Source organism: Arvicola amphibius, chromosome 6 (assembly GCF_903992535.2).
Source record: "Arvicola amphibius chromosome 6, mArvAmp1.2, whole genome shotgun sequence".
Taxonomy (NCBI): Eukaryota; Metazoa; Chordata; class Mammalia; order Rodentia; family Cricetidae; genus Arvicola; species Arvicola amphibius.
In genome coordinates, this window is record NC_052052.2 from 144,457,405 (window position 1) to 144,471,430 (window position 14,026).

General features: G+C 46.1%; 1 long non-coding RNA gene across 3 annotated transcripts in view; it reads right to left on the reverse strand.

Moving 5' to 3' along the window:
• The window catches only part of LOC119816406, a 20,322-nt gene continuing 6,296 nt past the window's right edge, over positions 1-14,026 (reverse strand). Inside the window, exons 2-4 of one of the 3 annotated variants that reach the window (XR_005285759.1) lie at positions 4,288-4,839; positions 740-1,201; positions 1-602 (exon numbers count right to left, since the gene is read on the reverse strand). This is a non-coding gene — a long non-coding RNA (uncharacterized LOC119816406). Of the gene's footprint in view, positions 1,202-4,287; positions 4,840-14,026 lie in introns of all 3 variants that reach the window. The other 2 variants (XR_005285760.1, XR_005285758.1) reach the window with 2 other exon arrangements.

Sequence of the window (14,026 nt, forward strand, 5' to 3'; positions counted from 1 at the left end):
CCCCTTACAGGCTGTAGGAATCTCAGAGTCCCCACCAATCAGAGTGAGATTGTTTCATCAGTGTCCTACACAGTGAAGCAGACCCCTACAGAGCTGGGTGTGTGACAGGGACCACCTTGTCTCTCAGGATGCTGTTAACGGAACAAGGTCACAGCCCCAGTGGACTCTGCATAGATGGAGCGGTCCTGCCACTCTAGCTCGATCGCAGTCCTATCGGGGCGGCTATTAGAATGGGCACACGCAGCACATTTGCTGCAAGATGAACTGGTGAGGCTGGGCGTGCACATGAAGGAAAGATGAAGAGCCTCCTGGACCAAACCATACTTTTGTAGTAGATCCATTGTAGATCCGGGTGCTGGGACACATGCCTCGAATCCCCACACTCAGGAGGCAGATCCTACCAGAAGGGGGATTGTGGGATTGATGCCAGCCTTGGCCACCACCGTGTGCGTTACTTTTCCCGCTGCTGAGATAAAGTACCTGACAAAGCAACTCAAGAAAGGAGGGTTTGTTTTGACTCACATTTTGAGTATGTGGTCCATCACGGCGGGTGAGGCATGGCAGAAGGAGCCAGAGGCAGCAGGCCACAATGCAGCTTAAGTCTGGAAACAGAGGTGAATGACGGTGCTCAGCTCGCTTTCTTCTTGTTATTCAGTCTCCGACCCCGACCATGGGATGTTCTGCCACATTCAAGCAGAGTTCCCCCTCCTCAGTGTAACCTTTCTGGAAATGCCCTTACCTCTAGATCCGGTCAAGATGAACCGCAGCTGCATCTCCCGAGGCGCTGACTCAAGAAACGGGAAGGAGTCAGGTGGTGGTGGTGCATGCCTTTAATTCCAGCACTGGGGAAGCAGAGGCACAGGCAGAGGCAGGCAGATCTCTGTGAGTTCGAGGCCAGCCTGGTCTACCAGAGCTGGTTCCAGAACAGACTCCAAAACTACACAGAGAGAAACTCTGTCTCGAAAAACAAAACCAACCAAACAAACAAACAAAAAACAGAACGGAATTACTTACTTACGGAATGGTGGTGATCAATTTTGATATAATTCTTCATCAGTTTGGTAGTCAGAAAGGCAAAGCAAAGGGCTCCAGAAAATTAAGATCACTTCAGAAGACCTTGAGAGTTTTCTATCCACACTGTGCATGGGGGAAACCAGGGAGACCTTGGCACACAGTATATTGCGGCACTCAGAAGGTAGACCTGAAATTCAAGGTCATCCTTGGCTATAGAGGAACTTTAGGGCTAGCCTGGGCCACTTGAGACCCTGTTTCAAAACAAACAAAACCCAGAGATTTGGGGGCTAGTTCGGTCAGCAGAATGCTCGCCACACAAGCATGAGGAACTGGGTTCAGATCCCCATTTCCGTAACATACACTTTTAAAATTATGCAGAAAGTTGTGCATTTTCATCTGTAGGAGCATTTTGTATTTTTCCTCTGTAGCTGTCTGTATTCTGTACCCTTTTCTTCATTAATTAATGCCCTTTTTTAAAAAACTAATTTGTAGGTTTTCATTCTATTTCAGGGAAGTCAGATTTTTATTTTTTTATTTTTTTATTTTATTTTTTGGGTTTTTGGTTTTTTCGAGACAGGGTTTCTCTGTAGCTTTGGAGCCTGTCCTGGAACTCCCTATGTAGACCAGGCTGGCCTCGAACTCACAAAGATCCGCCTACCTCTGCCTCCTGAGTGCTGGGATTAAAGGAGTGCGCCACCACCGCCCGGCTGGGAAGTCAGATTTTTAGCAACAAGGTTTGTAAACTGCCTTTCACAGTTTATTTTTGTGATTCTGGTTAAAGTATTTTCCCGTGCATAAGTAGTTTTTAAAAATCAAATTAATTTTTCTATCTTTTTCTGGTATCTGGATTTTGCTTCACATTTTAGAAGTCCTTTACCTTGTGCTTAAAATGTCCTATAAGTTCTTTTACCTATGTTTTTAAAGATGTACTTCTTTATTTTATGTATAGGATTGTTTTGGCTGCACGTGCAAGCACCATGTTTGTGCTTCATATTCTCAGAGGGTAAAAGAGGGCCTCGGGTCTCTTGGAACTGGAGTTACAGGTGGTTGTGAGCTACCATGTGGGTACTGGAAACCAATGTCAGGTCCTCTGCAAGAGAGAAGCATGTTCTCTTAACCACTGAGCCATCTCTCCAGCCACCGTGCTCTCTCTCCTCTCCCATCTCTTAAAATATTTTGCAGTCTACTTTATTTGTGTGTGTATGAGTGTTTGCTTGAATGTATGTATGTATGTATGTATACCATGTCTATGCCTGGTACCCACAGAGGTCAAAAGAGGTCATTGGGTGCCCTGGAACTAGAGCTCCCGATGGTTGTGAACTACAGAACTATAGGGTAGGTACTGAGAACTGAAACCCTGTCCCGTGCAAGAACAAGAAGTGCTCTCTCAATCACGGATCCATCTCCTAACCCCCACGTTCTTTCATTTTTAACGTTCAGATCTTTAATCCATCCTAAATGAATTCTGATGTAACTTCTGAGGTAAAAATAGATTTTTTTTTCCCAGATGGCTACCAGTTGATTCAACACAATTTATGAAGCGACCTTTTCTCTACTAATTGGAAAATGCTGCACTTATCCAAGTAGTGAATTTTTATCAGCGTTTGATCGTCTACAGCTTCATCTCAGCCAGAGAGTTTGGCCTGCATTTTGTTATAAAAATTAATAGGCAGATATCCAAGACTTTCACACAGATTTACCCACACTTCGCCCAGAGCAATACAGCCAACAGATGAATTGTTCTTTGGGGGGAAATATTCCCAAATCCCCATCTGCTCAAATCTGATCCTCTTACTATGTTGAGGCTGACGTCCACCCCCAGCCTTTGGAATCAAATTTGACTACTAGGGAGAAATGGCCAATGAGGGGGCTCGACTCTGCTGAATTAGCATAAGGGTGGGCTATGCTCACAGTTAGGGTGTGAACCATCAATCATTGCCCCCTACACACACACACACACACACACACACACACACACACACACACACACTCACATAGTCAGGGTATGAGCATCCCTTTCCAGTGTTAGGACTCAAATCCAGGGCCTCACATGTGTTAGGCAAGAGCCCTTTCCCTATCCCTGAGCTGCATACTCAGGCTTTTTGTTGTGGCTGCTTGGGGAGCTAGCCTATAATTCATGATCCTCCTGTCTCAGTCTCCCAAGTGCTAGGATTACATGTATTTGCCATCACGCCCTGCTCTGCTCACTCACCTTCTTCTCAGGGAAATCCCAGACACATCTCTGGATGCAGCCTTTGTTTCTCCCCAGCCACCAGCATATGCTTAGTTTCTAGTGTAAGCACACACTGCCTCTTCTTAGTGTTGGTGCCATTTTGACTTGTAGGCTGCTTGATCTGAAGCAGCCTCAAGACTATGCATATACCCCCAGCCTAGGGAACTGTGGCTGACCAGGGACAACTCCTGGGCAGTGCCAGACAGGCAGCAAGCCAGTTCTGAATGTCAAGGAAGTGTCTCTAGCTGCCTCGTCTTACTGAACATCCTTCCCTCCCTTTCCCTTCCCTCCCCTCCGTTCTCCTTCCCTCTCCTCCTCTCCACATTCTCTCCCCTCCATTTTCTTCCATTGCCCCCTTCCCTTCCATTCCCTGTCTTCCTCTTCTCTTCCCCTTCCTTCTCTCTCTCTCTCTCTCTCTCTCTCTCTCTCTCTCTCTCTCTCTCTCTCTCTCTATGAAGCCCAGGCTGGCTTGGAATTCAATATGTAACCCAGCCTAGCCTCAAACGCACCTCAATGCTTCTGCCTCAGCCACCCAAGTGCTGGATCACAGACTGTGACCACAGGAGGCATGGACCTTTAATGATACCAGAATACCTGCCCACCCCTTTTTCCTCAGGGTCATATTCGCACAGTGGTGCAAAGCATCCCCCACAGCATGTGCGCTGCCCCAATACAACCCATGTGCCGTTCATCTCAATTTGACATCTGTTTCTTGGCTCTGAGTTAGCACAAGCTACCTGTCCCTACAGGCAAGCAATGCATTCATGGTAATCCCTCCCTCCCCTGCCATCTGTAGCAGCACCGGTGCTGAGTTGGATCCTGGGCTCTTCACTCTGTTATTAACAGCTTTTTCTGGACTAAATAAAGTATCCCGCCTCCTCACTGTCGAAAGGCAATCAGAGACAAAGGTGTGTATGACCATGAGTTAGGACTTCTAGTGGTCACATGGCCCAGATGAATGGGGTATTCATCTTAAGAACAATGGTGTCTGACCAATAATTCAAAGAGGTCATTTCAGCCTGAACATCACAAGGGCGTACCCAGACATCAGGGCTGGTCCCCTAGGCAGACTGTCTGCTTTGCCTGCAGGTGCAGCAGGGTTCTGTGGTGACTGATGAGTAGACACACCCTGGCGTTTAGGGTCACACTCATACCCTTGTCTTGGAGTCTCGTTGTCTTCAGGGCTGGAATTTAGCCATCTGTGTCCCTCTCCCCAGCTCCAGGAGTTCAGATAGTCTGGAGAAAGCAGGTGTTATCTAAGAGTTGAAATTCCGCTTATGAGTTCATTCTCACAGTTCAGGGTAATACCATCCATTCGAGCCCGCAGTGCTTCAGAGAGCTGTTGCTGTCTGGTCTGACCAATTTTTTTTTTCACGTCGTGGCGTGTAGGATGCACAGCCCTCTTGGAATGCTTCTTGGATGACAGATGACTGGGCTAGACCTGTCATGTCCATTTCATTGCTGATGGGCTGTCTGTGTGCAGAAGAATTCCTGAACCGCTTACGTAACAGCTCTGATTAACACTGAGTATTCTGGTCCTAACGTGTTACAGACATTTAATCTCTGATCATTCGAAGTGCTTGCTTCATTTACTGCAGGGAGAGAGAGAGAGATTTATGAGCCACATGGGTGGAGTTGATCCCACAAAGAATTTAGGGAGGGGAAAATTACATAATCTGTAATCATTTTTAGGGAGAGCCTGGATCAACCTCTGTGAGTCTTCTGTTGGTCTGCTCAGCAATCCCTGCCTGATTATTGACTATTCCATCGTTGGATGAGAGCTCACACCATGTGCAGTGTGTGGTCCTATTTTCTTCTGGTCTTATCCTTTAGTGACACTGAGATGGCCCTATTTCAAGCAAATTTCCACAGCACGCCACTCTTTAGATGGGGCTTCTTGAGCAAGCCAGTGCTGTCCTTCTCCATGCTGGGTCTGCATACTGAAATGGGTCCTCGAGGACGTAGCTACCATGTTGCTCCTGCAGTGGACAGCGCTGCCAAGGCCCACAGCAATGGGCCAAATGCTGGTGGACTGTGAGCCAACGCACGTCTTTCCTTCCCACAGGCTGTTTACACCAGGCGCTTTGTTGGGACAGCACAAAGCTGGCTAATTAATGACCAGATCAAGGTAATTTGCTTTCCCCCTTTTGGGGTGTGATTCAAATTCCTTTAGTCTTATTTCTCTATAATATATATAAATATATAATACATAATGAATTGTTGTGAACTATCTTCATCTTACTCTGATATGGCACATCACAACCTACTCCTTCCATTTAACTGTATTTTGGTGCCAATCATCCAGCTCACCCCATTTTTTTCCTTATCCTCTCCTTCCTTGGATCTAGTGACCACCTTCACTTCCTCCCTCCCACTTGTGGTTCAGAGGACTAAACCCAAGGTCTTATGCTTGCTGGGTAACCACTTTACCTACCTCTAAGTCACATCCCCAACCCCATTCTACTATCAAGTACACAGCATATTCGAAATGTATTTCACCATCAATGAATAGGAGTGGTCTCAGAAGATGGAGATAGATATTGGTTTTTGAGACAGGGTTCTCTGTGTAGCCCTCCTTGTCCTGAAACTCACTCTGTAGACCAGGCTGGCCTTAAACTCATAGATCCATCTGCCTCTGCCTCCCAAGAGCTGGGATTAAAGATGTGTACTATCATCACCTGGCAAGAAGATGGATATTTTAATAGGTGGTCAAGTAGTCCTCAAAAACAAAAAAAATAAAACAGCACAGATGTACAAGGCTATTAGAAATAAATAACATGTAAGAATACATACACACATGCATACACACACACAATTTGGAGTCACTCTCAAATACAAGGAAGAGTCCAAAAATGTATCAATATCAAGGATATAGCAGAGTTCAAATGAACAAGACTTAAGAAGGAGAAACAAGCTAAGTGTGATGGTGCAAGGCTAGCCTGAGCTACATGAAAAGAAGCATGGGGGAGGAGGAAGGGAAAGGAACAGAAAGAGGGTGTACCATGCCCAGAAGAGGTGAGAGGCTTACAGAGGCATTGTCTGTGCTCACCTAGGGGGCTGCGGTGGGATGGCATTCTTAGGTCTGCTCATCAGGCTCTTTTTTTAAATTATTTTTTATTTTTATATGTGTATGGGGGGATGTGGTGTGTGCACATGGGTGCAGGTGCCCCTGGAGACCAGAAGAGGGCATCAGATATCCTGGCAGTGAGATCACAGGTGGTTGTGAACTGTCAGACTGAGGTATTCAGAACTTGGGTTCTCTGCAAGAGCAGCCAGTGCTTTTAACCTATGAGCTACCTTTCCAGCCCTCTCTGCAGGTTCTTTTCTAGAAAGACCGGAGTCAAACTGAATTTAGGAGAAATTTGTAAGGTTAGTAACAGAGGATCTTGTGTCAGGGGAATCAATATGAGGTAGGAAAATGGGATGGATTTTGAGATTGTTTCTTTTACAGTCCTGGAGTTAAAACACAGGACCTCAAGAATGTGAGCTGAGCATTCTATCACTGAGCTACACCCAGGCCCAAGCTGGAGGTTCAGATCCAGAAAGATAAGAGTTGACATCCCAGATCCATTTGGTAAGGCAGTGTGTCCTTAGACAAACCGCAGAGCCTGTCGCAGTCTGGGGAGTTTTAACTGTGGTAAAGCTGTTTTAACTGTTGGCAGTAAAGAACATGTGTTTCTTAGCCACCCCTTGCTATGGCAGGATACTAGGGATGGTCAACTTGTGAAAAGGAAAGGTTCATTTTAACTGGCAGCTTTTGGAGGTTTCAATCCACGCATAGTTGGCCTGTTGAATTGGGGCCTGTGGGGGCACAGAACCTCATAGTAGTAACATATAGCAGAGCGTCTTGCTCATCTCCAAGTGGCTGAGAACAGAAAGATGAAAGGGTCGGGAGCCAGTTACCCGATTGAAGGGATAAGTGGTCTAACTTCTTTTCGCTCAGCTCCCTGCTACATATTCCACTGTCTCCCAAATTTTGAGCTAGGGACCAAACCTTTAACACATGAGCCATATAATCATAGTGAGTTATAGCCACCACTCAGCAGCATTTCCTAGATACCACGTTCCACGTGACATCACTTTTCCTTGGAGCCTCTTTCTATTCACCCCTAGATACAGAGGACCATGATGGGCAAAGAAATGATTCCACCCAGCTCCAGCTTGGCAAAGCAAAGAGTTTATTGGGGTCACTTTCAGGAGCATGAATAACCCAGAGGCAACTGAAGGGCTGAAAAGCCCACACCTCAGCACAAGTAACAGAAGTGACAAGTCCCAAAAGCTGTATCTCTGGAGCTCCCTTGTGAAACTTGCTGTCCCCGGGGCCTCTGAAGCATGTCTGCTCCCCAGCGATCATCTACTGCTTACGTCAACCCCTGGATGGGCACTCAGGAGTCAGTGTTGTAAGCTTTCTGGGTCTTGCTTGTCTCTTGTTAATTTCATGAGAGCCCCTTTCTTGGCCATCCTCCCTCCCTCGGGGCCACAGACCTTTTGGGCACATCATCTCTGTACATCCTCCACTGCAGAGAAGTTTGGGAAATGCTAAACCAGGTCCACCCACTCTGCTCACCCTCCAGACAAGGGATTCTAAAGCGCCTCCAACTACAGTAACATTTGGAAGTGTCCACATTACAAGGCCCTAAATCCCTTGACAAACAAGGCCTATGATTATATTAGGTGTCTCGAGGGCTCACTAGCCTTGGTTTAGCTGGTAGCAACTGTGTCTGGGCTGCCTGTTTGTCCTTCCTCTGACACCCGAGCCACACCCTGGAGGAAGGAAAGCACCTTCCAGTCAGGTGCGCTGACTTACTCTTTATACCTCACTGACTTGACAAGCTGAAGAATGCTTTCCTTGAAGTCATTCTGGTCCCCAGTCAGCTAGGGGAAATCTGTTTTTCTTACTGGAGGCAGGGCCTACTTCTTCCTGCATGGGTCCTTCACTTAAATGAAGCCCTTTTGCAATTCTTTTTTTTTTTTTTTTTTTTTTGCAATTTTGATACTCTTTCTAAATCAATATTTTATATAATGGCATGGCCAATCTAGAACCCAGGGCTTCACACAGGCTAAACAATTTCTTTACCAGTGAGCCGGGAGCTCCATCCCTGGCCCCTATATGCTCTTTGCTTGTCCCAGGAGCCCCCACTGGATTCCATACTCTTTGGCATGGGAAGCCACCAACCTGAAAGACTGATGAGAGCTGGAACCCACCTGCTACACCCACCAAGCATCCAGAGCCTTGCTGCCTAGCGGCTGGACTGCAGTCAACAATTGTTGAGGGTTGGGTGCTTAAACGTCTATGCAGCAAGCACTTGGCTAGCAGCCCTTGTTAAGCAGGATTTGTTTGAATGAGGAGGCAGACTGGGGCAGAAAGGGAAAAGTGCCGCCCACAGATGTTTGGATGCAGGCATGCACAGCAGGGCTTGGGTTCAAACTCATTCTCAATCCCTCCGGCGAATACTCAGCACCCCTGGAACAACGTGGGCTGTTTCTTGTGGTTTATTTGCTGGTTTACTATTAGCTGTTTCTGCCAGAGCATGGCAAAGGGAGCTCAGATGCAAGTTCACCCCAGCATCCCTGAGTTCTCAACAGCGCAGGGGAAATCATCAACACAGCAAAGACATTCAGAGAAAGAATTTCTCAGTCAGTGATGGCTGCCAGTCTTTCTGGTGATGCTGGGGAAGGTGAGGATTTCCAAAGATAGGACCCAGGAGGCAGATGAGGAAGGGATGTGTGTGTGTGTGTGTGTGTGTGTGTGTGTGTGTGTGTGGACATGCACTCTTTATTACAGTTGTATTAGCACAGGAAAGATCAGCCTGATCCTGTGGGAATCAGGATGAGCAGACGCCATGGCCATCGGCATCGTTGGAGTTATCAATGCAGAAGCCACCAGGAAGGAGGGGCTGTATCCCTCTTTCCCCTAGTCTCTCCAGAAGCCTTCCTTGAACACTCGCCTAGCTCCTTATTGCTATAAGGAGCAGCTAGAGGACAGGACAACTGGAAGTAACCCCCGCCAGTTCATTATCTGAATCTTAAACACTGCTCTAGTCTAGTCTGAGGTGGGAGGACAGAACAGCTTACGAACACTGGGGACAGGATGTCAGTTCATCACTGGCTCCTTGGAACACTGCACTGTTTATCTCAGGGAGCCCATCTGTTCAGGTCAGGGGACTGCGATCTGCTTGAAGAGGAGAGGAAGAGCGGAGAGCAATCTCCCATAGTGTTTTCATTAGAGTATGAAGAATAATAGCCTTTCAAATGAAAGACACCTTTATATTCCAATTGAGTTACGAGCCTCAGAGCATGACGAAGCCGTGATTTATTCACCGCATTACTCAAGCCTCCAGAACTATCCTTTGAGAATTCTGTTCTCTTAATGAATTTCCTGAATCTAGTAATTTTTTTATGCCAAAAATGGGGGAAGAAAAGGAGGGGGGAAGATTTGAATTATTTTATGGGGAGGAGGATTTAAAGGGGAAAGGACATAAAAATATCATGGTTTTAGATAAGAGAAGATAATATTTGCAGGAAATTGGTCCATGTTCATCTGTCTGTGAAAGAATGGTCTTTGAGAAATTCCTTTCTAAAATTAATTTCGAAGCCACCCTTTAGTTTATGAAAATCCGGGAGGATGTTCTGTGGTGTGACATATTATCATCACCAGCATCAATATCACCGCCAGCATCACCATCTTCTTTGTTACGATACTGAGGGCAGCGTGTGTGTGAGTTTGAATGCTTACGCGCATGCGTATAGGAGGCCAGAGGTAAACTTACGGTGTTCTTCCTTAGGTGTTGTCAACCTTGTTTATTTGAAACAGTGTCTCTCACTGAACCCGAAACTCACCCATCACTTAAGGCTAGCTGGCCAGCCCCGGGGACCTACCATCTTCTCCTTCCTAGCCCGGGCTGACAAGTGTGCACCACCACACCCAGCTTTCTGTTCAGGTTCTGGAGCTGGAACTCAGGTCCTCACGCTTGAGCAGCAAGCTGTTTATTGCCCAAGCCAGCTCCCCAGCCCCTTCGCTATCGCTCTGGGCGTCTGTGCTTCCTGTAGGAGGCGCATGCGCTGTAGTTCTGGGCAGGCAGCACTGCGTCAGTATTTCGGAGACAGTTCTTTCTTCTGTATGTGGTATCTACTGGCTGAATTTTGAGATTCCCAGAATGATTCTCCCATTTTCTTATTCTCTACCACCATTCTCCATCCTGGGATATTTGGACCACCATTAGTATCAGACATTTCTATTGAATAACTCAGTGTTATCAATCTGTTCCATTTTGTAAGCTTTGTGTGTGTGTGTGTGTGTGTGTGTGTATGTGTGTGTGTGTATGCCATGGCACCAGTGTAGAGATCAGCAAACAACTTGTGGAGTCAGCAAACAGACAAGTGAGTCTTGAGGGCTGAATCCAGGTGGCCAGCCTTACCCACTGAGTCAAATCACTAACCTCTCATTGTGTTTCTAGATGAGTCTAAATCTAAGCATCCCCGTGGGCACACCTATGCATGTGTTTCTAGATGAGTCTAAGTCTGGTCACATTAACAATGATGATGAATACAAATCTACCCCTTGCCAACTTCACACCCCAGAATATCACTTTTGAATCACAATGTTCCACCCTTGGTTGTCAAAGGCTGGTGGACATAACATAACGCAAAATGCATTGAGCTCATCTTTCAGAGCCCTCAAATCTTAACAGCTCTGACATTTCTCAAAAGCCCCAAAGTCTCTTCTAAGATTCAAGACACTATCTTAACTAAGAGTCCCAGGAAGAGGAAAAATTAAGTTTCATACTTTCAATATATGATGGAATCATAGTCATTCCAAAAGGGAAGACTAGGGGGATAACAAGGAAAGATTGTACTGAAGCAAGAACAAAACCTAGCAGATAATAATAAATTATAGCCGGACGGTGGTAGCGCATGCCTTTAATCCCAGCACTCAGGAGGCAGAGGCAGGCAGATCTCTGTGAGTTCGAGGCCAGCCTGGTCTACAAGACTAGTTCCAGGACAGGCTCCAAAGCTACAGAGAAACCCTGTCTTGAAAACAAAACTGATCAATCAATCAATCAATCAATCAATCATGCAGCTTTGCATCTGGCATCGGGGGCTGGTATTAGCATCATCTGGGCTCCACCCTTTCAGCTCTGCTGCCTGTAACACACATGGCCTCCCTTTTGGGCCACCTCTATTCTGTGTCTGTGCCTACAGTTTTTGTCAGCAGATGTCCCCAGGGCCTGTCATATCCAAGATCCTCATTTTCCATTGCAATTTAGGCTTGATTTTCATAACTTCATGCACATGGCCTCTTGGGAACTCTGAGCCTGCCATATATTGCCTGGTCTCAGTGAGTTTCTATAATCTTGGTGCAAGCTCTACTGCGTTTTGCACACTTGCAAAGCCAGTACTATACGAATGTAGAACATTGTGGTTCTATGTCAGCCCAATATGCAATATGGCCTCCTTCTGCCAAATCTGTAGAGGCGCCTGTGTTCCTTGTCAGCTGAAGCTGGGAACACTTCTCTAGGTGGTTGTTTTGGACCAGGTAGACTCTTCAGTGGCATTCCCATAACAGGTTGCCTCCTTTCCCGTGAGCAGCCATTTCCCTCCCCCCGCCCCCAGTCAGAGTCTTCAGTGGGTGTGGTCTTACCCTCCGTGCAGCTTCCCTATTTCCTTTACATTACAGCCACTTTCTCTGCACCCACCTTGTCTCCATCTTTAAACTCTCTCATTCTCTTTCCCTTGCCAAACTCTACATCTTTCATATGCTTCTGCTCTCGCTTGCCCCCAGGGACCTCCACAGGTTTGTCTCTCTGGAAGCTCTGCTAATAGAAAGTTAGCAAGGCCTACCTGTCCAGATGCCTTCTGGACTCTCTGTGTAGCTGCAGAGTGATTGCTTACTTGCTGGTGAAGAGAAATCTTCCTTGTCTTGGACAGGCCCCCCCCCCCTTATATTGGCCACCTCCCCTTATATTGGTTTTCTCATCTTAAACAGTATCTCAGGGTTTCTTCCTAAGAGGCCTCTTGGGATAATTAAAGATAAACCGTTTAAATCGGCTTTGTTCAAGTCCTTGGGTTAAATAGATTTTTAAAAATGTCCTTGGTGTGCTTTTCTTCGGGCATGTCTCTCCTTGTCTGTTCCTACTACCTGACACTAAGATTTCGTGGATTGATATGAAATTAACAGCTCTGGGGGCGGGGCTGGAGAGATAGATGACTCAGCAGTTAAGAGCATTGCCTGCTCTTCCAGAGGGCTTGGGTTCAATTCTCAGCACCCACATGGCAGCTAACAATTGTCTCTAACACCAATATCTGACATCCTCACACAGACATACATGGAGGCAAAATGCTAATGCAGGTGAAATAAAAGTAAATAAATTATTAGAAAAAAAGAAAACAGCTCAGAAACAGGGGCGTGACAAATGAATTTTAACTTGTCTGTCACTCTCGTTGTGTTTTTGTTTTTGTAGTTACTTCAAGAGTTGTTCTACTTTTTTTCCAATTACATTTATTTGGATGTGGGTGTGTGTGTGCATGCCACAGCTTGTATGTGGTATTCAGAGGACAACCTGTAGAAGCTGGTTCTCTCCTTCCACCATGTGGAGCCCTGAGGAACTGAACTCAGGTTGTTAGGCTTGGCAGCAGGTCCCATCATCCCCTGAGCCATCTCCCTAGTCCTCAAGAGCTGTTTTGAGAAAAAAACTCTTAAGATTTATCCAGGCTCAGTCTCTGAAAGTAGGTAACACGCCCAGTTAGTAGCACATTCTGCGCTGGTCACTATTCAGAGCGTAAGATTCAACATTGTTCACAGAGGTGTTCTTTATTAGACATTACCTTGAGAAGAAAATGTGTAAGGGAATGAAGAAAGAAGAATAAGATGCTCCAGTAGCCACCAAAGTCTCCCAAGGCTCTCTTGAGCTTGAGATTCCCAAAAGAGGCAAAGGTGCCAGTGCGCAGCATTGGCGGTGAAGAGCTGTATCCTTGGGAAAGAGAGCTGCAGTTATGCTAATTCCCTCTCCTTCCTCCATTTTTCCTTAAGAACTTAAGAATTCCTAGTCCTGGCCAATGGTGGTTTTTCCCTGCTTAGACCCCTTCTGACCAGTAGAAGTTTCTGTTTTATTTTTCTCTCTAGTTAACCACTAGTTGAAGCCCTTTGTCTGGGAGCTGCATTCTGCATAGCCTGTAGGCATGAGCAATTCCAGGTCACAGTACTTCATTTTGGGGGAAACCAGTGCAGACGCTTGAGACAGCTGGTCACACCATCCGTGATGAAGAGCAGAGAGAACTGAATACACCTGTGCTTCCTGCTTACTTTATTAATACCTAACAATTCATTGTTTTCTTGCTTATGATTAGAAAAATAAATGATCCAGATCTGGTGACTCCTGCCTGCAAATCTCAACCATCAGGAGGCTGAGGCAGTAGTATTGTGAAGTGTTCAAGGACAGCCTGAGATACAGAGTGAGACCCTGTCTCAAAATACACAGTACGATGAACTAAATAATGACCGCGATCCTAAATCTGAAAGCTAAAACTCCAAAGACTCTAGCGAACAGAATTTAGTCTCAGGAGCATTTTTCGAATGACTTATAAGAAACAGAGAAGACAGTATTAGAAACTGAACTTGATAAAAATGAATAGCCTCTGCCCAGGGGGATGCATTGAGAAAAAACAAAGAGATGAAGGATTAAAACACTTAGCATCATGTGCTGTGTGACGATATTTTGGTCAACGGTGGGCTATGCGCATGACAGTGGTCCCGTGGAATTACAGTGGAGCTGGAGAATT